This window comes from Pinus tabuliformis, chromosome 3_2 (assembly GCF_031772625.1).
Source record: "Pinus tabuliformis cultivar Carrire ecotype Pingquan chromosome 3_2, CPIR1, whole genome shotgun sequence".
NCBI classification, from domain to species: Eukaryota; Viridiplantae; Streptophyta; class Pinopsida; order Pinales; family Pinaceae; genus Pinus; species Pinus tabuliformis.
This window is the reverse complement of record NC_142302.1, coordinates 731801372-731817386: the sequence shown is the minus strand read 5'-3', so window position 1 is coordinate 731817386 and position 16015 is coordinate 731801372.

Sequence of the window (16015 nt, the reverse complement as noted above, 5' to 3'; positions counted from 1 at the left end):
GTATCATGTCCGTTTCCTAGTCAATTCCATCCTTCTGTGATAAAGAATTCACAATCTGCTCATCTGTCACATAGAATGTGTGAATTGTTGTGTAAATCATAATTATGGTGATGTTTGTGGATGCAAAGTGTGGCTCAAATGAATCATCCCCAACAACTAATTACTTAAATATAGATGAGAATAAGAATCGATGAAACGAGCTCACAAGGATGAAGATACGGACGCTTCCAAAATAGATAAGATATTAAGAATTACATAAAAGGACGAGAAAATGAAATGCAACCCAACATAAAGGATTATAAATTACTTAAAAATTGTATGTTAATCAAATTGAAGGGCATAAGTTTGTCGCGTCAATTAAAAAAATATCTTAGAAGCATCGAGAAAAGTAGAGATATCCCAAAAAAAAATAAAATTGCAAGACAACATGAGAAGATCGAAATCTGTGGCTAAGAAAAAATCAAACGTTGGAAACATACATAACAAGATTACATGATTATACAAATTTACTTAAAAGAAAATATTATAGATAAATAATTTCATTAAAAGAAATGAAATTATTAATAATATCTTAAAGAGATAATTTTTAAAAGGTTTGTATTACATCAATTTTTCATAATGAAAATAAATAATATCCTTTTAGGAATAGCGTAAATTAAATAGAAAATTATAAATATCAATATTAAAATATTGATATTCTATTAATATAAACTTGTCATTTAAGGAAACTAAATATTTTTTTGATAAATAACATTACGAAAAAGGAATGAAATAATTATAATATGTTAGGTGGATAATTTTCGAAATACCTATAATTATTAAATTTTTATAACAAAAATAAATAAAATTATAAAAAATAAATAAAATATTATATGAATAAGATTAATTTATATACTTAATTTATGGAAAAGATATAAATTCTATCATGCTAAATGACGGTAAAAATTTATTTAAACTAAAAATAAAATGTTTTTTATTAAATATTTTTATAAAAAATAAATTCAATGTTATAATTTTATCATTTCAAATTAATATCATGGATAATTTGAAACTCTCCTTACGAAAAAAGAAGTTTTCTTATTAGAAAACATTGATTTTGGGGTTAAGCACTTGACAAATGGGAAAGCTAAGGAAATTGAAGGTTACCAAGCGGAAATCTTAAAAATTGGAGGTCATGTCCTCATCCACCATATCCACAATCTTTTCAATCAAGTGGTCAAGCAAGGGTTCCCTAAACCATGGACTCACAGCCTCATTATCCCTATTTTTGTAAGTGGGGATACAAATAACTCCTCTAATTATCGGACAATTATGATCAGCGCTCTCTTAGTCAAGTTATATGCTATTATTTCAGAAAATAAGTTGAGCATATGGCTTGAAAGTGAAGGTAAGCGGCCTAAATACCAAGCAGGTTTTAGAAGGCAACACTCAACAATGGACCACCTTGTTATGCTTATGATCATTGTGGAGGAATGCGACAATGATAACTCCAATCTCTTTTTTTGCTTTGTGGACTTTAGAAAGGATTTCGATATGGTTCCTAGAAACAAACTATGGAATAGATTAGAATATCTAAAGGTTCCTTTCGAGTTGAGAGCTGTCGCTATAAGGTTATACGAGAATGTAATTGCCAAGTTAAAGAGCAATGAGGGATGGTCGAAAGGTATTAAGTGTAATATCAGAGTTAAACAGGGTTGCCCTCGCTCCCCTACCCTATTTGGCATTTACATCGACAAGCTATAAGGTTGTTTATCAAATCCAAGAAGGATACTTATGCTAATTTTATGTATGACAATAATAACTTGGAGGAATTGTCTTCTTACAAGAACCTACGAATTGATATTCATCACAAGCTCAACTGGAACTATTGAGAAAATGATTAATGCGGGTGGAAAACTTATTTTGGTCTTGAAAATAATTGTAAAACGACAAACCTCATAATGTGGGATAGAAAGAAGTTCCTCTTTGAAACTTTAGTAACTTCCGTTATCCTATATGGATGTGAAGTTTGGGGTTGCATCATCTCTAGAGAATCCTAGAGAAAGATTGAGCAAATCGAGAAGCGGTTTTATAACGTATAGCCTCAAACTTAAAAAGCAATACACCCTATCCTATTCTCCTTATAGAAGTGGGACTTTCCCCTATCGAGAACCTATATATCACTATGGTTTTGTTGTGCATGCACAAACTCAATAACATAGGAGACCATAGACTTCCTAAGCTAGCTTCAAATTCCAGCCAAAACCATCTAAGGCTCAAACAAGGTTAGTATAAAGACACCGGGGCCTGGTTAAACCATTGGGAGATTGATGAGAATGTTGCATTGCAAAACATTAATAACATTAAAAATATTGTTACTTCTAAGTTCAAAGATAAAACATGGTGTGAGAAAGATTTAGCAGCTAAAAGAAAATTAAGATATTATAAGGAGGTCATCAATCCCACCCTATAAGATCAAAAGTACGTCTCTATTTTAACTTAGCTTGAAGAAGAAAATTAATATAGCCAAGATTATAATGAACTCTCATTAGCTCCATAGTGAAATGGGTAGTTGGGTAGTTCCTAAAACACCATGGATGGAAAGGATCTGCCATCTCTGTGAGAATATGAACATCCAAGATGAAAATCACTTCTTCGTAGAGTGCCCCGTGTACAACCATATTAGATCTCTAGTTTCATAATCTTTGTTGCAACACTGACCTTCCTAGCCTTTTACGATGTCAAAATTATAGTGAGGTCGGGAGACTTCTCTCAAGCTTTTTGAGCATAGGAATAAAATCTTAAATCAAACTAAATAATTTATTTTTTTAGATCCGATAGACCAAATTTTAGTCTCAGTGGAGGTTAACCATCATCATCATCATAAAAATAAAATAAAATAAAATAAAATAAATTTATAAATCATCTAATTTAAAAATCTAAATTAAAAAAAGCCAAACAGATTTTCATACCTTTTGAGTCATGGATTTGGTACTACCGCGAATAGATATGTCATGGATTTGGAACTAGAAGTAATAGATATGTCTAGGAGAGAGCATTTGAGTGGGATGATAACGAAGTATGGATTTGGAACTACTAGTAATAGACAGGTCTAGGAGAGAACGTTTGAGTGGGATGATAATTAAGTAGACAGTAGATATGTTTCATTCAAGGTTGAACAACGAGCAAGAACCTATGGGTGATTGTTTTAGAGATGCAAACTTATGGAATGTAAGCTAGTCTTATTGTTAAATGAAACAAAACTATTTGAACAGTTGCATATTACCTCGCTGCCCAATGGTCATGGAAGATTTATTATTCCACACCGGCACTCCTTGGTTTGTTGTCAATTATGGTGAATCATAAGTGATTGATGGCCAATGTTGTCACAAGTCCACCCTAAAGTCACCAACATTTGTCAGGGAATTAAGCAGTATGAAAATAACATTATGTTGGAGTGCCCAAACTATGCAACCTCTTCTATAAATTAAATGAACTGTACTTCAGCAAAAACTACCCCATAGCTGCACTTCATCACCTTGTCTGACGCATAAGTTTTTCTAATGTTTAATTTTAATGTGAATGAAAAACAAGCAGATGGAGAGAATGTCTTTCCTCAAATAAAAAAGCACATTGAAACATATAAACTCTGGTGAGCTTAAACATCTTAATGTGACATAAAGATAAGATAAACTTTTATTAGATCAATGTTATTCTCTAATCAACGTTTAAACCTGCCAACTCTCTTGAGCTTAAACATATTAATATGCCATGGAGATAGGATAATCATATAAAATCAGTGTTATTCTCTAAAACATTGAATTAAATAATAAATTAAACATCAATCCAATCCAACATACCAATTACCACAATGAGTTTGAGAGCATGGACTCGATGGGCAATATCCTGTGCGTCTGTTATTATTTTTGTCATGATTCGAAAAATGAAAAATGTGTCCCATTAACATTAAAGGAAATGAAGTAATACATAAAACCAGTGGAAAATTGAACATAAATGTCCATTCGGCAGATGCAGCAGAAGAAAAAAGAAATGCAAATAAAATTTGCTGTACCTTGTAAGGATCCATGCTGAAATTGAAGTCTGTTAAGCTCCATTAATTTTGCACAATTGCTGCCTACAATTATGGAATTGCAGTCTTTCCTTAACTTATGGAAACCAACTGCAGTAGTTTCCTTAAGTTAAGAAAATCAACTGCAAATACTAAATTTATAATTGGGAGCTACTAAAGTGGTCCATCACTTTGATTCGAGTTCTCTGCCTTGATTTGTGGGACATCTAACACATAGCTATTAGAAGCTTGATGGAAGCTTAGCTATATGTTCATATGTTTGGTCCCCCAGCTCATATATCAATCCCCTTCAGTTTTACACCATCTAGCTGAGATAGTAGAGCTTGGAAGTGCCTTCAGAATTTTGTATGTTTTTCTTTTGCTTGGATTGAAGCTGGAGTGCTGAAGAAGAAGCAAGTGGACTGTGGCCTGCATCAATACATCACCAATGGCTGGAGGTAATTCGTATCCCTGGGCATTAAGTTTCAACGATTCTTTTCAGTTCTTTCCGCATGCAAAATCGCTGTTTAAGTTTATGATAATCTAACATTTGGTATCAGAGCCTCTTTTATCTCTACCTTGGTGTGCTCTCGCCGCCCTTTGTCTTTCTGTGCACCTCTTTTTCTCATTCAAAACTTGAGTGTAGTCAGAAATGACATAAAGCCCTAGAAATATGCTTTGGCTGCTCTTCGTGAGAATGTGTTGGCACATCCGTTGCTGAGAATGACGGCCGATATTGCTGATATTGCTGGTCTTAGATACACAGTATTCTGCTCCCTTAATAGATGATTTCATTAACAGGTGTATTGGATTATATCTCAGCAATTAGTCTTTCTAAAAAGTCAAATTGTAAACAGATTTTATAATGTTAATATGGCTGGAGCGGAGCAGCATAATAAGCCTCAGATCTCGTCAATTCTATTTCTTCTACTTAAATTTCATTAACTTCGCCTATCAATCTTTGCTCTATTGTATTTTTTGATGGACGTATTTTATGGTTCATGCTTTTGGCTTCGAGTGAGTAATGTTCGTAGCATTAACGCTTCAAATTTTGTGGGGAACAAAACCTCAAAGTGAGCAGAACTTCAGAGTCTCAAACAACACTCCAACGCCTCTAAAACAACCATGAAGTATTTACAATTTCTGTAAAATAATTTGGATCTCCGTTTGGAAGAAACTGAGGATACATTATGATGCATTTTCTGTTCTCTTTCATTAACGCTTCGTAGCATTAACGCTTCAAGGTGGAATGACGGCCGATTTTTCACTAGTTTATCAGAAGATCCCGGGGTTGGAACTTCTCTGCTGTTTTAGTTTTGCAAATCTGATTATATCCCAAATCTGATTATGAAACTCTAAACCTCGGAAAACATAGCCTTAGCGGGTGGTGAACAAGAGTAATCCTTGCGCTCCTATTTTGTAGGGGTTTGGGAATATGCAAAATCGAAATGTGCTTTCAGATCCGCGCTGACCAAAATTAGGGCGTTCATGCAATGTTAAAGATGCCAATCGATGCCCTTGTATGTAATTAATGTGTCTACGCAAATGGGATATTCATTCTTCTATTCCATGGCCTGTAAATCTCCTGATTGACATTTTAAGGTTATTTGAATTAATTGCCATCTGAACGTAGACGTTAACAGAACTTGAAAAATTTCTCTCTCTTCAATCTGGAATCTGGATATTGATAGCGCAATATTTGTAATCCACGAAAGTCTCTATATTTAATCCATGCAAGTATTTATATTTGATATTTTATAGTTGATATCAGAATATACATAGACATGTCTCTTTTCGATAACATTCAGAGCCGAATAGATGTGTACTGTCTTCTCTCCAAAAAGGACTGAAAAAAAAAAAAAAAGGAGTAACAGATTTGTGATATCTAATTATTGTTCAACATTTTTAGAGCACTTAATTGCAAGTAAATTTATGATAGGACTCAATATTTGAAATGGTTTAGTCTTTTGTTTTGAATATTTCAAAATTGCAATTTTGTTTGCAAATTATTTAAAGAAATAATTTATAACTTTTTGAGCCTATTTGTAATTAATTAGTCTTAAATAAATTATGGGACAGTTAGACTGAGGAATGTAAATTTAATTTTAATTTTATTTATCTTGTGAGCAAAATAGCTTGTTTGCTAGTCAATTTTTGTTGCTTTATAAACTTAAGGACGGAGCCTGAAGTCAAGCCAGCTAGCCTTCGAACTGCATTTGCTATGCAAGTGCAAAGTAGATCAACGCTGCTTTAGTCAATCTTCGGGTTAAGTTTATAAATTGAACAATCAATTTGTAGTCATTTTCGGTAATGCTGACTACTTTAACCTTAATTTTGATTTTGCTGGAAAAATTATTACAGTTATATGGAGTTTATTAAAATATCATTTTGACTTACTCCTTTCAGTAAACATTATTTTTCTCTCTGGTTAAGTTTTGTTTATGCAACAAAATAATGTCTAGTGATCCATATGATTTTAATTAATTAGAAAATAGCCACAACATCTTTAATTAAATAAAATTATATATTTTGATTGCTTAGATCACATAAAAATTATTTAGACATTAAATTGTAATTAATTACACTGAATATAATAAATTTTATCCCACAGGAATTTTTATTATATTTATGTAATTAATTAGGATAAAATTTCATAACCTACCCACAGGAGTTATGAATTAATAAGTTTTATCATAAAGTTTTATTGAATCTGTTTGAATTGAAAATTTAGCCCACAGGCAATTTTTTATGTCGTTTGATTCAATTCCTCTTTAGCATGAATGATTTACATTGGTAAAACATGAAAGTTTATTAAGCCTCAATTTTAACATAAGCATGTGATTCTTTATTTTGATGCAGTAGTACAACCTACAAATTTCTCAGAAATTCGTTGTGACATTCCTGAACTTAAGGGAGATAACTATAAAATTTGGAAGGAGAGGATTCTCCTTCATTTAGGGTGGATGGACATAGATTATGCTATCAGGAAAGATGAACCATCAGCGCTCACTAATACCAGCACTGCAGTGGACATCACGCTTTATGAACGATCGGAGCGATCCAATCGTCTAAGCATGATGTTCATTAAGACTAAAATTTTAGCTGGTATTCGAGGTTCCGTTGATCAGCATGACAAGGTCCGAGACTTGTTGAAGGCCATTGATGAACAATTCGTCTCTTCAGACAAGGCACTAGCAAGCACCCTAATCATGAAGTTCTCATCCCTAAGGCTCACCAGTGTGAAAGGTGTGCGCGAGCACATCATGCAGATGAGGGACACTGTGGCTCAATTGAAGAAACTCGAGGTTGAAATATCGGAGTCCTTCCTAGTGCACTACATCCTGAACACCCTTCCGCACCAATATGGACCTTTCAAAATCTCATACAACACACATAAGGATAAATGGTCAATTAATGAACTCATGACCATGTGTGTTCAAGAGGAAGAGAGACTGGTGATGGAACTGGGAGAGAGTGCAATGTTGGCAATGCGTGGAAAGGGCAAATCTCAAGCCAATCGGAAAGGGAAAGGTAAAGTACCTCCCCAAGCCGATATCAAGAAGGTTTCCAAGTGTTTTTTCTGTAAAAAGAAGGGACACATGAAGAAGGAATGCGCCAAATTTTAGAAATGGCTTGAAAACAAAGGTAATTTAATCTTGTTTGTTTGTTATGAATCTAATATGGTTAACGTTAATATTAACACATGGTGGATTGATTCTAGATCAACAATTCACATTTCGAATTCCTTGCAGGGTTTGCAAAACCTAAGGAAGCCAGTGGGAAGTGAGCAAAGCATCTTATCAGGAAACAAGATTGGCTCGCATGTGGAAGCTATAGGAACATGTTATTTAACTTTAAGTAGTGGTTTTGTTTTGGAGTTAGAAAATACCTTTTATGTTCCAAGTTTTTCTAGAAACTTGATTTCAGTTTCAAGGCTTGTACCTTTTGGATATTCCTTAAACTTTTCAGAAAAATCTTTCAGTCTATTCTATAAATCTGATTATGTTGGGAATGGTATTTTGTCTAATGGTCTTTACTGCATTAATTTACAAAACAATGTCACATATGATTCAATGCATGTTCACACTGGCACTAAAAGATGTGTTATTAATGAAGATTCATCTAAATTATGGCACCAGAGACTAGGTCATATCTCCATAGAAAGAATTATAAGGTTGGTAAATGAAGGAATACTTAATACTCTAGATTTTACTGATTTTGAGACTTGTGTGGACTGCATAAAGGGAAAGCAGACCAACAAGTCAAAGAAAGGTGCCAATAGGAGTTCAGACATATTAGAAATCATACATACTGATATATGTAGTCCAGACATGGACTCACATGGTCAGAGATACTTAATCTCCTTTATAGATGATTACTCACGATATATGTATCTCTACATGCTTCATAAAAAGAGCGAAGCATTAGATGCCTTTAAGATCTTTAAGGCTGAAGTAGAGAAACAATGCGGCAAGCAAATTAAGATCGTGAGATCAGATAGAGGTGGAGAATATTATGGTAGATACACAGAAGATGGACAAGCACCTGGGCCATTTGCTAAGTTTCTTCAAGAGCATGGGATTGTTGCCCAATACACCATGCCTGGTTCACCCGACCAGAATGGTGTAGCAGAAAGAAGAAATCGAACATTATTGGACATGGTGCGGAGTATGCTTAGCAGCTCCAATCTTCCTAAATCCTTGTGGACTGAAGCACTTAAGACGTCAGTGTATATATTAAACTGAGTTCCAACCAAGGCAGTTCCTAAAACGCCATTTGAATTATGGAAAGGTTGGAAACCGAGTTTGCGACATATGCGCGTTTGGGGATGCCCATCTGAAGTGAGAATTTATAATCCACAAGAGAAGAAGCTGGACCCAAGGACCATTAGTGGGTATTTCATTGGATATGCTGAAAGGTCTAAAGGTTACAGATTTTATTGTCCATCTCACAGCACTAGGATTGTGGAATCAAGAAATGCAAAGTTTCTTGAAAATGACTTGATCAGTGGGAGCGATCAAACCAGAAACATAGTTTCTGAGAAGGATCATTCAGAATCTCAACCTTCCACTTCAAGTGATAGATTGGTTATTGTTCATATCACCCCTCAAGTACAAACTGGCGTTGAACAACCAATTGTTGAAGTTCCACAAGCTGCTGACGATATTCCAGTAGATCAAGGAGTTCAAGAGTTGCAAGGAACTTTTGAACAACAAGTTGAACCACATACTTCTCAGGAAGATGATGGTACAACATTAAGAAGATCTACTAGACCTAAGAGATCAGCGATTCGTAATGATTATGTTGTGTATCTACAAGAATCTGACTACAACATTGGAGCCGAAAATGATCCTGAGTCATTTTCACAAGCCATGAGTTGCAAAGAATCAGAACTATGGTACAATGCCATGAAGGAAGAGATGAATTCCATAAAGAGTAACGAAGTCTGGGATCTTGTTGAGTTGCCTAATGGTGCAAAAGCCATTGGATGTAAATGGGTCTTTAAGACAAAGAAAGACTCATTGGGCAACATTGAGAGATACAAGGCAAGACTTGTTGCTAAGGGATTCACTCAGAAAGAAGGAATCGATTACACGGAGACCTTTTCTCCTGTATCTAAGAAAGATTCCTTGCGTGTTATTATGGCATTAGTAGCCCATTTTGACTTGGAGTTGCATCAAATGGATGTGAAAACGGCTTTTCTTAATGGAGATCTAGAGGAGGAGGTTTACATGAAACAACATGAAGGATTCCCCTCTAGTGATGGTGAGAAATTGGTTTGCAAGCTCAAGAAGTCATTATATGGTTTAAAACAAGCATCCCGCCAATGGTATTTGAAATTCCATAATGTAATTTCTTCTTTTGGTTTTGTAGAAAACATTATGGATCAATGTATATACCTGAAAATTAGTGGGAGTAAAATTTGTTTTCTTGTTTTATATGTGGATGACCTTTTGCTAGCAACCAATGATAAGGGTTTGCTACATGAGGTAAAACAATTCCTCTCTAAAAAAATTTTGATATGAAGGATATGGGTGAGGCATCTTATGTCATTGGCATTAAGATCCATAGAGACAGATTTCGAGGCATCTTGGGTCTGTCACAGGAAACCTATATTAATAAAATTTTAGAGAGATTTCAGATGAAGGATTGTTCACCAAGTGTAGCTCCCATTGTGAAGGGTGATAGGTTCAATTTGAACCAATGCTCGAAGAACGACCTTGAAAGGGAACAAATGAAGAACATTCCATATGCTTCTGCTATCGGAAGCTTAATGTATGCTCAAGTCTGCACAAGACCTGACATTGCATTTGTTGTGGGAATGTTGGGATGATATCAGAGTGATCCAGGTTTAGACCACTGGAGAGCTGCAAAGAAAGTAATGAGGTACCTTCAAGGAACCAAAGACTACATGCTTATGTATAGACGGACGGACAACTTGGAAGTAATTGGCTACTCAGATTCTGACTTTGCTGGATGTGTTGATTCACGCAAATCAACATCAGGATACATTTTTATGATGGCCGGTGGAGCTGTATCATGGAGGAGTGCCAAGCAGACCTTGATTGCCACTTCCACTATGGAAGCCGAGTTCGTCTCCTGTTTTGAGGCTACTTTACATGGTGTATGGCTTAGGAATTTCATTTCTGGGCTTAGAATTATGGATTCTATATCTAAGCCATTGAGAATATATTGTGATAATTCAGCTATTGTTTTTATGGCTAAAAACAATAAAAGTGGGAGTCGAAATAAACACATCGACATTAAGTATTTAGCTATAAGGGAATGTGTTAAAGAAAAGAAAGTGGTCATTGAGCATGTCAGCACTGAGTTAATGATCACTGATCCTTTGACTAAAGGCATGCCACCGTTTAAATTCAAGGATCATGTATTGGATATGGGACTTGGTTCCATTATGTAGTTTCTCATTGTATGGACAATGTTATGTTAATGAAATTCTTAATTATTGTGATGTTTTTTCTCATATTTATGTGCACTTTAAGTTGATTTGAGAAAATTCATTTAAGAAGGACCAAGAATAAACATAAGGTTTATTCATTAAGATATTGTTGCCACATAAATTATAATAAGAATAAATGCATAGTAATACATGGAAGATAATACTCGTCATTAGACGACTTATCACCATGATTCATGTATCTATTACTTAATACAGATTATCAATGGTTTTTAAGTTGCGACATTAAGTTTGGAAGTATGGACCAAGTGGGAGAATGTTAAGCTCCATTAATTTTGCACAATTGCTGCCTACAATTATGGAATTGCAGTCTTTCCTTAACTTATGGAAACCAACTGCAGTAGTTTCCTTAAGTTAAGAAAATCAACTGCAATTACTAAATTTATAATTGGGAGCTACTAAAGTGGTCCATCACTTTGATTCGAGTTCTCTGCCTTGATTTGTGGGACATCTAACACATAGCTATTAGAAGCTTGATGGAAGCTTAGCTATATGTTCATCTGTTTGGTCCCCAAGCTCATATCTCAATCCCCTTCAGTTTTACACCATCTAGCTGAGATAGTAGAGCTTGGAAGTGCCTTCAGAATTTTGTATGTTTTTCTTTTGCTTGGATTGAAGCTGGAGTGCTGAAGAAGAAGCAAGTGGACTGTGGCCTGCATCAATACATCACCAATGGCTAGAGGTAATTCGTATCCCTGGGCATTAAGTTTCAACGATTCTTTTCAGTTCTCTCCGCATGCAGAATTGTTGTTTAGTTTATGATAATCTAACAAAGTCAACTAGTGAGAAAAAGCGTTACACGCAGATCCACCACCTGAGAATGGAACAGGTTGTTCGAGGGGTTTTATAAGGAGGTAGGGGGTTCAATAGGTTTGGGGCAGTAAGAGAACTCGGTTGCTGTTGTGCAGCAAAGACAAGGGAATCTGGTCAAGAGGGGAATCTGAATGAAGAGGGGAACATGATGTCGATCCAAAGGAAGATCTGACTCAGAGTTCATAGTTGGGTCACTCTTATACTGGTTTTCGCCAATGCACCTACTATTCAACGACTCTCGTGCATTGCAAACAAAATTTTCCAAAAAGTGTTTTGGCTGTAACCACGATCATTTGCGGGTCCTGATCTGGAAGTGGTCATGGGATGGACGAAGCAGACATTACAAAGAATAGTTTCTTTGACGGTCATATGGTAATATGCAGATAAGAATGATAAAGAGAAACCCTCTTCCGAAGAAACCATTACAAGGAAACCGTTAATCCATCAAGAAACATTTCAGCAAGAAGCAGGCTTAATCATGAACTTTTCCTTAACTATTAATTTGGGGAGCTAAACATATTCAATTGTCTGACATTTTATCTGATGGTCCAGGCCAGTACACAGTAACAACTGGAGAGATGTTTTAAAAAAAACTCTTTACACCGTAATAATAATAAAATACATATTAAATTTTTTTAGTTTATAGAATGGTAATATTTTCTTGAAATGATGTCTAATTCATAATGAGTATCATGATCTCTAATTTATAATGTGTAGCATTCATAAAAATCTGGAAAATCTAATTGATCTTCCATATGTTTAGAAATTTGGAGTTTAAAAATATTATTTTAATATAATTTATTTTATTTTCAGTATTCGTAACCCCAAAAAAAACCATTAAAACATAACATATATGAATTATTGTATATTTGTAATATGTATTATCAATTACTAAAATAGTTAATCCATCTCTATGAATTCTGCATATTAGTAAATATTTTGTGTTTTCATATTTAAATATACAATTTTAAAAGTGAACAAATGCTATCATACTTTATTGCGTTGTTTTCTCGTAGAATATGACAGATATTTAGTAATGTAGTGGCTTAACCGGTTCCATTATGTAAATATTTTGATTTAGAAAATTTATATAATAATAAAAATAAACTCAAAATTAATAATCAAAATAAAATAAAATGTCTTTTACTTTAGTACTAAAAGATATATTGTAATTTAATCTAAAGTAAATAGAAATAATAAATAAATATAAAAATAATTTTATTTTAAAATAAAAATAACATCAAACTAAATTAATATAAATTATTATTATTATTATTATTGAATTGTTTTTAATTTCATGTTTATAAAAATTTATGATATTTACTCATAATATTAGTGTGGAATATAATTTATTTAAAAAAAGAAATTAAATTAATCTAAATCTATCTTAATTCTGCATCAAATACTTTTTACAATAATAAAAAACTTACACCTTCTTAACTTCATAAATCCTTCGTAAATCATGAATTAAGATAAATATTAAAAATAAAAAACTCTATATTATAGAGTTAACACACCAGGAAAAAAAACCTAATATTAATATTGGAATATGCCATTATAAAAAAGCTCTTTATATTATTGATATTGGAATAAATTTTTCCGTGCAGAGTTAAAAGGAAATATCGATTGTCTCGACACTTGTTAAGAAATATGCAGTTTGTTACGAAAAAATACATCAGCCAGCACAATTTTCTGCTCTACTTCATTCAATGTGATGAAGGATTATTTGTATTAATGTTTCATTCAAATCCTGTCATATTATTGTATGAGCGCAAAAGAATAAGCGAGAAACTCAAAAATATGTACTTGTGAGAAGGTTTTGGGGTTTTGATGGAAATTGAATGGCTGTGAACTATTAAACCGGCCGCGTCCAAAAGAAATGTCACGTCGGTAAATATGATATACAGATGCATGCTTTCAAGCGTTAATAGAAGTCTCATAGCTCCTCATTAACTCTGCCGTGCCATATAACTTCTTCCGCTGCTCCTTTTCTTGGCGACTGGGTGGACATGTCGGAAAAAGACTGTCCTAGGGAGACAGGTCCGGGAGATCCTCCTGCTGCCGCTGCTACAAACTTATGTGAAGGTGGCGGTTTTGGAACGTTCGGGTTGGGTCGATCATTTCGAAGTAATTGCCAGAATGTTAAACGTCCTGCTGCCGCCATCGCTTCGCTGCAAGAGTGAACGTTAATTCTTTTATCCGTCATCACCTGCCTCTGCCTGCATGCGGCGGATACCTCTTTCAACGACAACGTCGCGATAAGTAAGGCGAGAATAAAAATGACAGGAGCAGGCACATTGGTTTTAAGTTTCATGGGCACTGGTATTATCATTTTCCTTTTGTGACTGAGACAATATATGTGGAATGGTAACTCTTATGCCCTTAAACCGAATGCTCGGTTGGTTAACGACGCTGGATGGTTCCTATATAGTGGAGATAATGAAACTTATTGCGGAAGCGCTATGTACGTCTGCTTTGCACTTGTAGGTGAACTATTTTTTCGATTCATACAATATTAACGGGGGTTTCTTCTATAAATACATGCCAGAGAGGAGAGGAGCGGAGAAGGATCCTAGCGCAGAAGGATCCGAGAAGGATGGTGAATGAAGGTGAATATTGAATTGACTTCAAATTAATTGTAGTCTCGACCCTCTAGAAAGTCTTTGGACGTAGAGGAGACGGGAGGAAACATTTATGTATGGATAGGTTAAAAATCGCCGTGTCTTATGGCGTTTCACGTTCAAAGCTGTGATTCTAAATTCATGATATCAAGCTTATGTATAGAATAAACGATGGTAGGGGAAGAACGAGTAATAGGAAAATATGAATATGACGCAGGTTGTTATGACACTCGACCATCCTAACGGGAAAACCGAGAGACTATTTGAATCTTCCTCTTATTGAATTAAGGAAAAATACATGAGTGTAGATACTCTACGAAGATTACGAATGTATGACCGTAGCTGGTGCGTCTGACTCATTATCGCTTCTTGCTAATACAAGGCGACCATCTGGCTCTTCTACCGCATTTCACTACCCAGAAACACGGGGGTTTCACTACACTGAAACCATAGTGTGAACGTAAAGGAGAGCAAGGGGTTCAATATGCGTAGAAACTTTTCTGTGATTAAAAAACATAATTGAACTAATAATTGTATTATATGTTGTAAAAGAAACACCATAAGTCAGTATGGTATAAAAAAAAGTATGGATTGAAAGATGTGTAATGTTATGTAATCTAAATATTGTTTAGTTTAATTTTGTTCCATTACTAATATTAATTACTGCCATTACGAATAATAAATAAATACCAACTTTATAACAAATTTATTTATAAATTTCCCAAAAATATATATATATAAAAAAAAATTAATTACCCTCTTTACGAGTAATAAATAAATACCAACTTTATAACACATTTATTTATAAATTTCCCAAAAATATATTAAAAAAAAAAAACATTTCTAAAATATCCCCTCGAAAAACTTGAGTGTTAGGGTTACACTTAACCCTTTCGCAACGACTTTTATGAACGCCTAAACTTTTGTTGCTGGTATCTTATTATCATTTTCAATCCATGCGAGAGTTTGAGCGATGCAATGCCCCTAAGTCGACCATGCAGATGTTTAGCCCATGTTTAGCCCATCACAACTTTCTACATATACGTATATGTAGACTCTCTTGATTTACATTAATTTACTAAATATTATGATTTGAAACTCTACACATATGCACACTTTGATTTACATTAGTTTATTTAATATTATGATTTAAGCTCTACACATGTACACATATGCAAGTGTATGCACACTTGCATGGAGCATGAGGTCGTTAGGTTAACCTACAGATGTGACTTGTACACCTCACAACTTACCTATGTGAGAAATTACCTTTTTCATATGACATTCCTTATCTATGGGGCGATGGATTACGTAATCCAATGGTCGTGGTTGATAAGTGCTCATTCGACTAGGGTTACTTGCTTTCCCCTGTTCATTTGCACTAGTTCTTTTCGTCGCCTCCAGGGTTTTACTCTACAAGGTTTGGAGGATGCTCCGACCTTCTAGAAAGCCATCGTACGTAGAGGAAACGGGATTATATATATATGAATTTTTTAAAAATAGCTGGGCCTCATGGCATTTCACGTTCAAAGCTTTCATTCTAAATTCATGATA